The 11982-nt window shown below is 51.6% G+C and overlaps 1 long non-coding RNA gene and 1 pseudogene across 1 annotated transcript; one reads left to right on the forward strand and one right to left on the reverse strand.

Moving 5' to 3' along the window:
• Positions 1-949: 949 nt before the first annotated feature.
• LOC110597120 (mitochondrial nicotinamide adenine dinucleotide transporter SLC25A51-like) lies at positions 950-1835 on the reverse strand (annotated as a pseudogene).
• A 2000-nt stretch (positions 1836-3835) lies between these two features.
• Positions 3836-9517, forward strand: LOC120885061 (uncharacterized). Its single transcript, XR_013430108.1, has 2 exons — positions 3836-7650; positions 9068-9517. It is a non-coding gene; the product is annotated as an uncharacterized LOC120885061 (long non-coding RNA).
• The last annotated feature ends 2465 nt before the right edge of the window (positions 9518-11982 follow it).

Here is an 11982-nt window from a genome sequence, read left to right on the forward strand (position 1 = left end):
AGCTGCACAGGGGTGTGGGGGTGTCCCGTGAGGGCTTGTAGGAAGCTTGCTGTGTGTTGGGCTCCCTCACTGTCTCCTTGTGGGACGTGTGGCAGAGACCTGCGCTAGTCTTCAGTGTTCTTTTGGAGCTGGTCCTGCATTTTGGATATAGAGATAGAAAGGAGAGAGAGAGAGAAAGTAGGGAGGAGGAGGGGGAGGAGGAGGAGGGGGATGGGGAGGGGGAGGAGAAGGAAGAGAAAGGGGAGGGGGAGGAGGAGGGAGATGAGGAGGGGGAGGAGAGGGAAGAGGAGGAGGGGGAGGGAGAGGAGGAAGAGGGGGAGGGGGAGGGGGAGGAGGAGGGGGATGGAAAGGGGGAGGAGGGGGAGGATCCAGCTCTGGCGCTATGCTGGCCTGGTTGGGGCACAGTTTCTGCCACCCTCCAGCTACGCGTCTCTGGAAGGTCCTGGAGGTCCTTTTACCTCAGTGTCTCTGCAAGGAAACACTCATGTCATCTAGTGATTATTATTATTATTTTAAAAAAAATTTTTCCTACTACAACTTTTTATTGTTTTTATTTTTGTTGTTGCTGAGGCTTAAAGAAATTAACTTTGCACATGATTCATGCTGCCTGTGATACCGCTGGTTACACGTCCTGTTTCCCCACATGTTGAAGTTTGGACATTAGCGAAGCTCAAAGCTCGCTCTGGGACAGGTGACCTTGACAACAGGTAGGCGCAGGGGCAGGTTCTTGATAAGGTGAGGAAGGGCTCTGAAGAAATTAACATTTTAATCGCCAGGGGACAGCCTCCGACTTCCTGGACTCACTCAAAATTGGCCTCCTTGATTGACCTGACTCCATTTACCTGTCTGTGCTGACTGCCTGTCTAATTCCGGCTTCACCTGGACTTAATGACACCATCTTATATCTGAGCCAATTAGGAACAAGACCAAACTACGTTCTCAGGTCGATTTAGTCAACCAACGGCATTTCACCCTTAACCTTCAACAAGAACTCCTAACCAGCATTGCTTATGCCCCAAGAGAGGAGGGGCGGGTGGTACTCTACATGGCACCTGGGAAGAGACTTGTCAGTTTCCTGTTCCAGCCAGACTGTTTTGAAGACCTTGGGGGAAAGACAGATTCCCCACCAACCTGAGATTGGACGTGAGTTTTTACAACATTAATCAGAAACAAACAAACAGGATCCGCACATGGCACCCAGCAGACCTCCACAGGTAAAGGCATTGACCACATGAGCCCTGAGGAGGCGGGTGGCTCCTTCAAGGGACCTCGAAAGCCAAAGAAAAGGACCTTGCTGAGTCCATACAGAAAAGAAGGGGCCCCAGACCTCCTAACACCCCCATCCCACGGCCCCTCCGTGCCCTGAAAGGCGGATAAGAGCCTGTGAATTCGCCACGATGCTTGTGGTCTTGAAGCCATGTCTGCAGTCTTTCCAATGGAGTGAAAAATGGCCTTGGTTGTCCCTGCAAGTCCTGCTGCCACCGGCCACGGGTGGCAACTCGGGGCACTGACGTGCTTTTGGAGAAGGCAAGACGAGTCCTCACACACGGAACGTAAGTGCCAGGTGGTGGTTTTCTGCATTAATTGGGGAAGGATCCTGAGATATGAGTTTTGAAATCCACCCTCAACTGAAGCGCTGCATCGTGGGTTTTGATTCCATAGAGCAGCTGCCGGGAAACGGATCTTGGGAATGGGACAGGTGTGGCGACATTGCTGGAAGCTACGCAGCCACCACACCGGGCTTCCTCTCACCCACACTGGCGACAAGGCCAGATGTCCTGTTTTGCAGATGTTGGGATCGGTGGCCTCTCTTCATGAGCCTCTGAGTCCGTCATCCTGCGAAGATCTTTCTGCTTCGTGAAGGATCGTTTTTAACCTGTGACACCAGCTGAGCCTGGTGGCTTGGGGGATGACAGCTTTTGGGCAACTTCCCCGATTTCTCCCGTTGTTACGGGTTTGTCAGGGTCTTTTTAAATATTTATTTTTTTTAGTTGTAGTTGTACACAATACATTTATTTATTTATTGATTGATTGATTGATTGATTTAATTTTATGTGGTGCTGAGGATGGAACCCAGGGCCTCGCACATTCGAGGCAAGCGCTCTACCGCTGAGCCACAACCCCAACCCCACCGGAGTCAGTTTTGATCACTGGGTTTCTAGGGCCTGGGGTACCTGGCCTCACGCCCCCAGCCACTGTCCTGCCCAGGTACTCATCAAGATTTTGAGCGAAGGGGCTGGGGATGTGGCTCAAGCGGTAGCGCGCTCGCCTGGCATGCGTGCGGCCCGGGTTCGATCCTCAGCACCACATACCAACAAAGATGTTGAGTCCGCCGAGAACTAAAAAATAAATATTAAAAAAAAAAAAAGATTTTGAGCGAGGAAAAAAGGTAATGGCAAAACCGGTATAGGGGACTTAGGAGGCTTAAATTGATCAGACTTTTTAGGGTAAAGTAAAGCAACTTGTGTTTGAAGTATCTTATGCTGTGTCTGTCGGTGAGGGCCGCTGTCACAGAACACCACAGACGGGGTGCCTTGGTTTCCTCACAGGTCTGGAGGTTGAGAAGTTCCAGGGCAAGGTTCCAGGAGGCTTTGATTCCTGGTTGGGGTTACTTGACTGACTTGCAGACAGCCTCCTTCACAGAGACAGAGAGAAAGAGATTTCTGGGTCTCTTTCTCTTCTGGTAGAGATGCCAGTCCCCTTGGATTGGAACTCCACCCTTAGGACGTCATTTAACCTCCTTAAAGGCTCCAAATACCGCCACGTTGGGGGTTACGCTTTCAACATGAATTTAGGGGGACATAATTCAGTCCACAGTGACTGTAAATGCCCAGCACAGAGCCCAGCCATGGTCAGCCTCAGGAGATGCCTCGGCTCTCAGGATTAATAGACAGGACCTTCAGGCTGGTCCTGCCCCGTAGGGAATCCTGGGACATTCCTCCTCCTGCCTGTGGAGACACGGGGCCTGCACAGCTGCCTGTGGCCTGGGCGAGTCCTGGCCACCGCTCTGGGCTTTGGAGCCCAGGACTCCATGGCCCATGTGGCACCTGCTTCTGCACCCTGGATGCTTGCTTTCCCCTGCGTCCTGCCTGCTGCTCAGAGTCCACTGCACACGGAGGCTGGCCATCTCCTCAGCCTGGCCGCCCCCCTCTTTTCCCTGTGAAACCAGAACATTGGCTTTGTCTCTTTGGCGTCCATCAGGAGGTGAGAGCAGTTAATGGAGAGTTGGGGAAGACGAGAAAGGTTGTCAGTGATGAAATCAGACAGAGCCAATCCGCTTCTTCAACAGCCCCCGGTGGCTTCCCCCAGAGCAGCGCCCAGGAAGACCTTAGCTCCTGGCAGCCCAGGCAGACGGGGGGCACATTTTGTTTTCTTATTTGTAGTGTCAGGGTTTCCTCTTCCAGCAGGGCACAACTTCCCGGGGTGACAGGGAAAGGTCCCCAGATTCCCCCAATGCACAGGAACGAGGGGGTTTGCAGCTGTGTGTTCATTCTGCCCTGAGGTGGCTCTCTGTACCTGTTGGGCTCTGTCCAGCGTCACTGAGGATCCCAATGTCTCCTGGTGACCTCCAGCCTACCCTGAACCCCGACATTGGGAGCATCGGCTGTCAGGATGGTGCTGGACGGAGCGTCTCTGGTCCATCATGATGGAAACTTGACTGCAGCGGTGGTGGTGGGGGTTGCTGGTGGTTGGACCATTGTTCTGGACTGAACTGGGCCTCTCAAAGTTCCTATGCTGAATCCCTGATGCCCAGCGTGGCTGTCCCTGAGGGTAGAGGAGTGGTTCAGGTTAGACAGGTCCCAGGGTGGTGCCTTCCACCTCATGGTGAGGAGACAAAGAGACACCAGCGTGTGCTCTCCGTGTCTCTGCGTCTCCCCGCTCTTTGCCGTGAGAGCTCACACTGGGAGGGTGACTGCAAGCCAGGGTTCAGGCCCTCACCGGGAACCGGGAACCGAATCTGCCAGCACCTTGACCTTGAACTTCCCTGCCCCTAGAACTGGGAGAAATGACTGTGGGTGTTTAATCCGCTGAGTCTAAGACATTTTGCTGTGGCACTCGGGGAAGATCAATATGATCATCTTGTACCCAGAGAGAAAAGGACCCATTTGAGGTAAGAGACCTCCATCAGTTCAGAGAGGACCCAGTGTCAACCCTCCTGAGCCCAAATCCCATGAGCTGCCAGCCCAAGGCCCCGGGCTCCGAGGACTGGAGACCCCACCTCCGGCAGGTGTAGCTGGGGGGGTCTTTTCAGGGCAGTACTTCTCCTGCTGCACTTCTCTGGAGGCTCAGAAGGGTCCTGGCGAACAGCTACCAGCAGTAGACTCAAGTAAGCTTACGACATGCTGCACCTGAATGGGGAGACACAAAAGCCACTGTCAGGCATTAAACACCCAACTGTCAGCCTGGTGCTGCACACCTGCAATCCCAGCAACTCAGGAGGCCGAGGGAGGAGGACCGCAAGTTCAAAGCCAGCCTCGGCAGTTTAGCGAGGCCTTTGGCAGCTTGGTAAAACCCGGTCTCAAAAACTAAAAAGGCTGGGGATGTAGCTCCGTGGTAAAGTACCCCAGGTCTAATCCCTGGAGCCAAAAGCAAAAATAAAAGCAGAACAACAACGACAACAACAAGCGTCAAATTGTTGGCAAATCGAGAAGGTGTACTCTTGCTTCAGTTTATCATAGCTCCAATCTTTCTCGAATTCTTGTAGATTCGACACAAAGATGTACCCTCCCTCGTCCACTCAGTTTCCCACTGAGTCACCATTTCCCTAAGTTGTCTGAACCAGATGCACCACTTACAGCCTAGACTGAAACCATGCCATGGTTGTCTTGGAAAACGGTCAATTTTCTGCAGTCACCTAGACAACCCTCTTCCCCCTGAGAGGTTTTGTTAACATTCTTTTGGATCCAGACAGACATGGGGCGGTTCCCAGGCAGCACTGTCTCCAGAAACCGTGCTGATTCTCCCTGCTGAGGAGAGCGTTTCTTGGGCTCTCCTGGCAGCTCCCTGAGTGTGTGCAGAAACCCAGCAGCACCCGGGAAAGCAAATTCTGCTCTCCACGGGCGTCTGGGGTCACCAAGAAGCAACCACTTCCCAGGACTGATTGGAAAAATGAAAAAAGAAGTGAGTGAATCAAGGCGTTTTAATTGACGGTCAGCCTCTCCAGGTACTTGGATCTGCTCTCGCCTTGCCTTCCCCGTTGCTATGGTTTTATGTGTCCCCCAAGGCCCAGCGTTAAAGGCTTGGTCACCAGCCTGTGGCACTACTGGGAAGTGGTGGAACCCTGAAGAGGTGGGGCCAAGTGGGAGGAGGTTAGGCCCTTGAAGGGGATTTCGGGACCCCCAGCTCCCTCCTCTCTCTTCACACCATGGCCATGAGGTGAACAGTTTCACCATGCGCTCCTGCCATGATGAGCTGCCTTGCCCTGGCACCAGTGGGACAAGGCCAATCAATCATGGACTGAAATCTCTGTGAGCCCAAATGAACCTTTTCTCTTTTGTAAGTTAATTATTTCAGGTATTTTGTTACAGTCATGGGGACTGACTAATATACCCTTCTGCCTGAATTTTGTGCCTGTCTTTTGGAAGCCCTGCTCCCTGGATTTTGTTACTGAATGCACCACTTTCACCTTCATTTGGTACTCTACTTCTTTCTGCTTTTTCACAGGCAGATATTGATTTATTGTCCTTTGGCAATATTTATTTATTGAAATTATTATTCATTAATGTAAATCATGTTTATTGCACAAAGAATTCAATAGAATTGAAAGTCTCAAAGTAAAAAGAATAGATCCCCTTGGTCCTTCTGTCCCTCTCTAAGATACCAGAGTCCTATTCCTCATAGTGACTCACTTTTTTTTTAATATATATATTTTAAAATTGTTAATAGACCTTTATTTTTATTTATTTATATGTGGTGCTGAGAATCAAACCCAGTGCCTCACAAATGTCAGGCAAGTGTGCTACTGCCGAGCCCCAGCCCCAGCCCAGTCACTCACTTTTGAACTACTTTTTTGGTGTTATTTCTTTTGGCAGTGACTTTTGTGCCTTTAGTTAATATGCTTACATCATCATGTCTTGATCTGTTGGAGATGTAGTTGTTTGACTTTTTGTAATGACAGAGTTACTTACCCCATGCTATTGTGTCTTCTATCACATTTTCTAGTACAGTTAAATCCATAATTAATATATTATTACAATAGTAAGGTAAATGTTGTTTACTGAGGTTCCAATATTCACATTTCCTGTCTTGTGGGAACCTTTTGTTTCTCCTGGAGTTTTTAATCGCCTCATTTTTTCCACTTGTATACTTTTCTAGCCACTTAAAAAAATATTGTCCTCAAATGTTTAATTTTAATAATTTATTTTATTAGTCTTCTTTCTTTCCCCAAGAGCCTTCAATTCTGGATACTTCCATAAACTCACCAAATCTGGACTGTTCCATCTTTAAGCCTGTGGCATATTTTCTTGCTGGGCCTTCTCCTTCACTCTCCTAGCTTGGGCCCAATGTTCCTTTGTTCTTTCGTCTTGTTCATTTTGCCAGAGGTTATCCCAGTAGTTACTTGATAAAGGTGCAAGGAAGGTTAATTTTATGAATGCTTATGTATATAAAAATGTCTTTGGTCTATCTCTACCCATGACTAATACTTTGCTAAATCTAGGATTCCAGGTAGAAAATAATCTTCCCTCAGGAATTTTTAGGCATTAGTGTCTTCAGGAATTATAAGGCACTCGGCGTCTTCCATGGATCCCATGGTGCTAAGTGGAAGCCTCTGCCCTGAAGTTCAAGATTCGCAGATGTTGCTGGATACGCGCCCCCTCTACCATCTCCCCCCGATGGCCTGACACAGAGCCAGCGCGTGGTGCTCCAGAATGGCCTCCCCTCTTCGCACCTTTAGAGGTCTGCCTGGGTGGTTCCTGTGCATCGTTACATCCCAGACATCCTTGTCTTCGTAACAAGTCGTCTTGTCATGTTCTCTGGGGGGTTCTCTGCCCTGTTATTGGGTTTGTTAAAAGATAGTCCCCCCGTACCTTGAGGTTGTCCTTCCTTCCGTATTGGAACACTCGTCTACTCCTAGCACAGCGGAGGGGCTGCTGCAGCCTGTGTTTGCGTCCCCCCTTTTGGGGCAGTTTGGAGAGGACTGGGGGCAGCATCGGCGCCAACGGCTCAGGGTGATGCTGTGCGTATGGAGGGGTGGGATGCGGGGTGCACCCGGGAGGGCTGCAGTGGACGGAGGGGCTGAGAGTCCAGGCAAGGATATTAAAAAGTGGCAGAGGAGCCCCCGGCGGGAGGAAGTCTTCCAGCTCTGTCCTGCTCTGGGGACCTTTCTGCTCAGCGACGGAGCCTGCTCCCTGGCTTGTCTGCTGCCCCAGGCCTCTGCTGGAGGGAGGGAGAATGGGAGAAAAAAACTTGGTTTATGCAATGACATCAGAACCAATTCTGATTTGGAATCTTAAAACCTAGCGCTCTGGCCTCCGAGCCAAGAACTCCTTCAGAACTGTGCTTCACAGGTGGACTCACGGTCCAGATGGGGGACGGCCACTTCTGTCACCAAGGAAGAGCGAAAGATGACTCTCCCACAGTCAAACTCTTCAGTCTCCCGAATCCCCCAGCACAGCGGCCTCTCTCTAAAGCTCCTGGGAGGAGGACAAGGTCAGCTCCCTTGATGCCCTGTGTCCCCAGGTGTGTGCGGTGGGGCTGGTGCGGTTGAGGTGCCGGAGCTGAGCCCTGTGAGCCCCCTCCAGCCTTGCTCCCTGGGGTTCCAGGGTGACACACAGAGCCATCCCCTCTTCCTGTATACCCTCCCTTGATCTTGTGACGCCCACACGTGTCCCAGCAGCCCAGGAGCTCCCTGTGGGTCCCTGTGCCAGGCCTGCTCACTGACGAGGCCTGTGCTTGCTCCTGGGTCTGATCTGCAAAGATCCCTTCGAATCACTGGCAGGGCCCTCCGTAGTGGGCAGGAGACAGGGGACGTTGGAGACAACTGTCTGCCTACCATGGACCCCCAGCCCGTGGTTTCAGGGTCTGGAGGCCGCCCTGTCTTCCAAAGCCGGGTGGGACGGTTCTGACTGAGCTGGGGCCAGCATGCTCTAGAGACCCTTTTCAGAAGGCACCATGAAAGCTAGACCCAGCTGGGACATCGGAATTGTCCCTTAGTGACCCATGGGTCCACTTCCCTCCAGAAAAAGGTATTGAAACAAAAAGGCCCCGGAGGAGCAGGTCCCTGGAGCCCAGATCCCTTTCTGGTCGGTCATGGGACAAGTCTTTCTGGCTTTGCATCAGATACTGCAAGAAAGGAGGCCACAGACCTGTCCCAGGCCTCACCCTCCCCTTAGATCTGCAGTTAGTGCCATGGTGCTGGGTGCCGCAGCAGGACTGCTGTTCCAACTAACCAGCCCACCAGGGGACGGCCACTTGCGTTTTCAAGCATTAATTCACACAATCTGCACGACAGCTGCCTGACACACTCTGCATTTCCCAGAACACCGCAGCTCAGAGAGATGAAGTGACTCGCCCCGCGTCACACAGCTGTTCTCGGCGGAAGGGCCTGATTTCGGAGCCCAGCTCTGTTCAGAGTCTCATGCTGGGGATCCTGGGTGTGCTCTCCTGGTACAGGGTGGCGGCTGACCTGATTAATGCCTGACGGGGTCCCCTCCCAGCCACCAGCGTCCATCAGACATGACGAGGCACTGGAGAGCAGGGAGGTCCTCACTCTCCGTGCCTGTGTCCCGGGCAGTAGTGACAATGTGGGCTCCCTCTGTCCCCTTCACTGCCACATAGCTGCAGGGTCCACAGGAAGATTAAAAACTGAGTCTGTGTGTCAGGACATCGTGGTCGCTGTGGGAGCTGTGTGGACTCCCTGCCTGACCCCAGGGCCCTGCCTCTATTCAGCGGGGCCCATGTGGTTTTCTTTTTTTTTGGACAGGGGATTGGACCCAGGGGAACTTAACCACTGAGCCACCCATCCACCTCTCCAGCCCTTTGGATTTTATTTTATTTTTTTATTTAGAGACAAGGTCTCACTAAGTTGCTGAGGTTGGCCTTAAATTTGTGATCCTCCTCCCCCCAGCCTCCTGAGTCACTAGATGTACAGCTGTGCATCGGCAGACCCGGCTAGGACCACGCTGTTTCCACAGTGGCGTCTCCTCCCCTCTTGGAGCATCCTGCTTGTCTTATTTCCCACCATTTTTTGTTGTAAAAATGTTTGAACAAATGGAAACACTGATTGTGAGCACCCAGACACTCTCCCCTGGATTCTACGGCTCACATGGACTTCTGTTTACTTTCTTGCACATCTAGCCATGTATCTCCATGATGGCCCACCTCTTTTTTCTTTTTGGCCGTGCTGGAGGTCAACCCGGGAGCCTCATACTTGCTAGACAACTGCTCTATGGCTGCGTTCCACCATACCCGCCCGCCACGTTCTTTATACTAAACCACTGGTTTGGATTTTAAAAATTTAATTGTGTTAAAATACACTTAACGAAATCTACCATTTGTATCAGTCAGTTTTCCATGACGACAGTGAAATGCCTGAGGTGATTAACTTCTAAAGAGAAGAGTCCGTTTAGCTCATGGTTCTGGAGGTGCTCGTCTGAGATCGGGTGGCCCCGTTGTTACTCAGCACAGCGTGGTGGGGCCTGCATGAGAGCAGACTGCTTACATCTTGCGTCAGGGAGCAGAGAGAGACTGGGGGACTGGACTTCTGCTCTATCCCCTCTGAGGGCACACCCCCATGACCTAGGATCTCCCACTAAGCCCCGCCTCTTAAAGGTCCACAGCTCTACTCAACACCACACCTTTAACCAAACCTTTAACACAAGGCCCTTTCCGGGACACCATCCTTACTTTGGGGGACACTACCATCGTGCCATCTTAACCATTTTTAAATCTACAGGGAGCAGCACTAAGCACATTCACATGTTGTGCAATCTTCACCACCATCCATCTCTAGAACTTTCCCACTTTCCCAAGCATAAGTTTTCAACATTTAAACAGTATCTTCCCATTTTTCTTCCATCCCTATGGCCCCTGAAAACCACCATTCTGCTTTCTCTCTCTCTCTGATTTGGACGACCGCAGGTCCCTCACAGAAGTGGATCGTACACTATCTGTCCTTCTGTGTCTAGTTTATTTCACTCAGCAGAATGTCCTCAAGGTTCATCCGTGTTGTAGCAAGTGTCAGAATTTTCTTCCTTTTAATGGCTGAATAATATTCCGCTGTATGGATAGACCACATTTTGCTTATGCATTCTTCTGTCAATGGAAGAATGGGTTGCTTTCACTTTTGGGCGATTGCAATTAAGGCTGCTATGAATATTGATGTACAAATACCTTTCAAGGCCCTACTGTTAATTCTTTGGGCTACATCCTCATGTCTTTAATTAACAACACATTTTCTCTGGAATCCTGTCAGAGGAAGATAGAAGAAGGTTCTCAAGGCGTCTGCAGAAGCCCAGGTGGCCTCAGTGACAGGTACCGGGGGATGGGTTGATTCAGAGGGACTGAGGCTCAACCTTGGTTTTTTTCCGGGTGAACCATTTTGAGTCCCAGGAGGGCTCCAGTGTTCTGTTGTGGCATGAGATGATGAGTTTGCTGATCCCCAAAGTCAATGCACTGATGATCGGGAAGAAGGAACTGCGAGGGTCTGAGTGTCTGTCCTCCCTAAAATCCGCACGTTGGAATCTTACAGCAGGTGACGGTACCGGGAGTGGGGCTTTGGGATATGATCAGGTCGCGAGGACGGAGCGCTGAACGGGATTGTGAGCTCAGAAGAGGCTCCAGGGAACTCCCTCCGCCTTTCCCCCCTGCGGGGACCCTGATCAGGGGTCACCCCTTGCCAGATATCAAATCCTGGCAGCTTCCTCTTGGATTTCCAGCCTCCACGACTGTTGGGGGAACAGACAGATGAGCACGGTGGGAACCCGAGGTTGAGGGGATGATTCTATAAAGTGGGCCACTGTGCGGACCCCCACGGGCTTTCTTTACCAAGAAGCCATTGATCTGCCGCCTGCCTGGCCTAAGTGGACAGGACCAGTCACACTCCTCAGCAGACTCCCTGTTACCTGCAAGGAAATGCAGGAATCACGCTGATAAGAGGAACCAACAAGGATGATTCTTCCTAACCCTAAAACCTGTAAAAATGACCAAGAATCCAGTTAGAGCTGGTCAGCATGGGCCCAGGTGACATGGAACTGTCACAGCAGTGGGGACTTGAGCGTCTGATGTCACCCTGCTGTCAGTCAAGAGCCGAGAGGTGGACCTGGTGGGACTCTCTGGAAACGTCTCTGGGACCCTCAGTGAACCTGGAGCAGGGGAGGCACATTGTCCCTCCACTCTCTCCCTGGAGAGCGTCCTCTTTGCCTTTCCCTGTCCCTTCCATGAACTCCTTCCTGTTCCTCTGAGTGACGCGTCTGAACTCTTCTGACATGACCATTAGAATCAGGGTTTGAGGAGGGTCTTGGCATTGCCTGGTTTCTTGGAAGCCCCCCGCCCCCCAACACTGACTATGAACAACGAGCCCCTGTTGTTGGCAGGCCCCGGGCCGCCGATGTTTTGTCATAACAACGCAAACGCGCCATGAAGTGATGCTACTTATGAGCTGAGATTTCCAGAAGGCAGAGCCTGGGCCCCGGGGCGGTTGGTGGCAGAGTGACACAGGGTGACATAGGAAGAGCTATGACATGCAGGTGTGGGTTGCAGGTTGAGATGCCACGTTTTCCTTTGGTTCTGTCGGCTGTCCCTAGCTGTCACAATGGGCCAGGTCATCTATTACCTGGTTTTTAAAACCTTCCGTCTTTACAATTCAGCAGCTGCTGGCGGAACAAGCCCCGGCTCCTCCAGACCACGGAGGCCTCCTTGGAGGGGAGGGGACACACTTTCACAGAACACATAAGTAAAGGTGACGCCAAGGTCACAGAAAGGGAGGGGGAGGCTTGATTGGACCTGCCCACCTGCTGGGCGGAGGAACAGGCTGCAGCGGGT

The sequence above is a fragment of the Ictidomys tridecemlineatus genome, chromosome 13 (assembly GCF_052094955.1).
Source record: "Ictidomys tridecemlineatus isolate mIctTri1 chromosome 13, mIctTri1.hap1, whole genome shotgun sequence".
Classification (NCBI taxonomy): Eukaryota; Metazoa; Chordata; class Mammalia; order Rodentia; family Sciuridae; genus Ictidomys; species Ictidomys tridecemlineatus.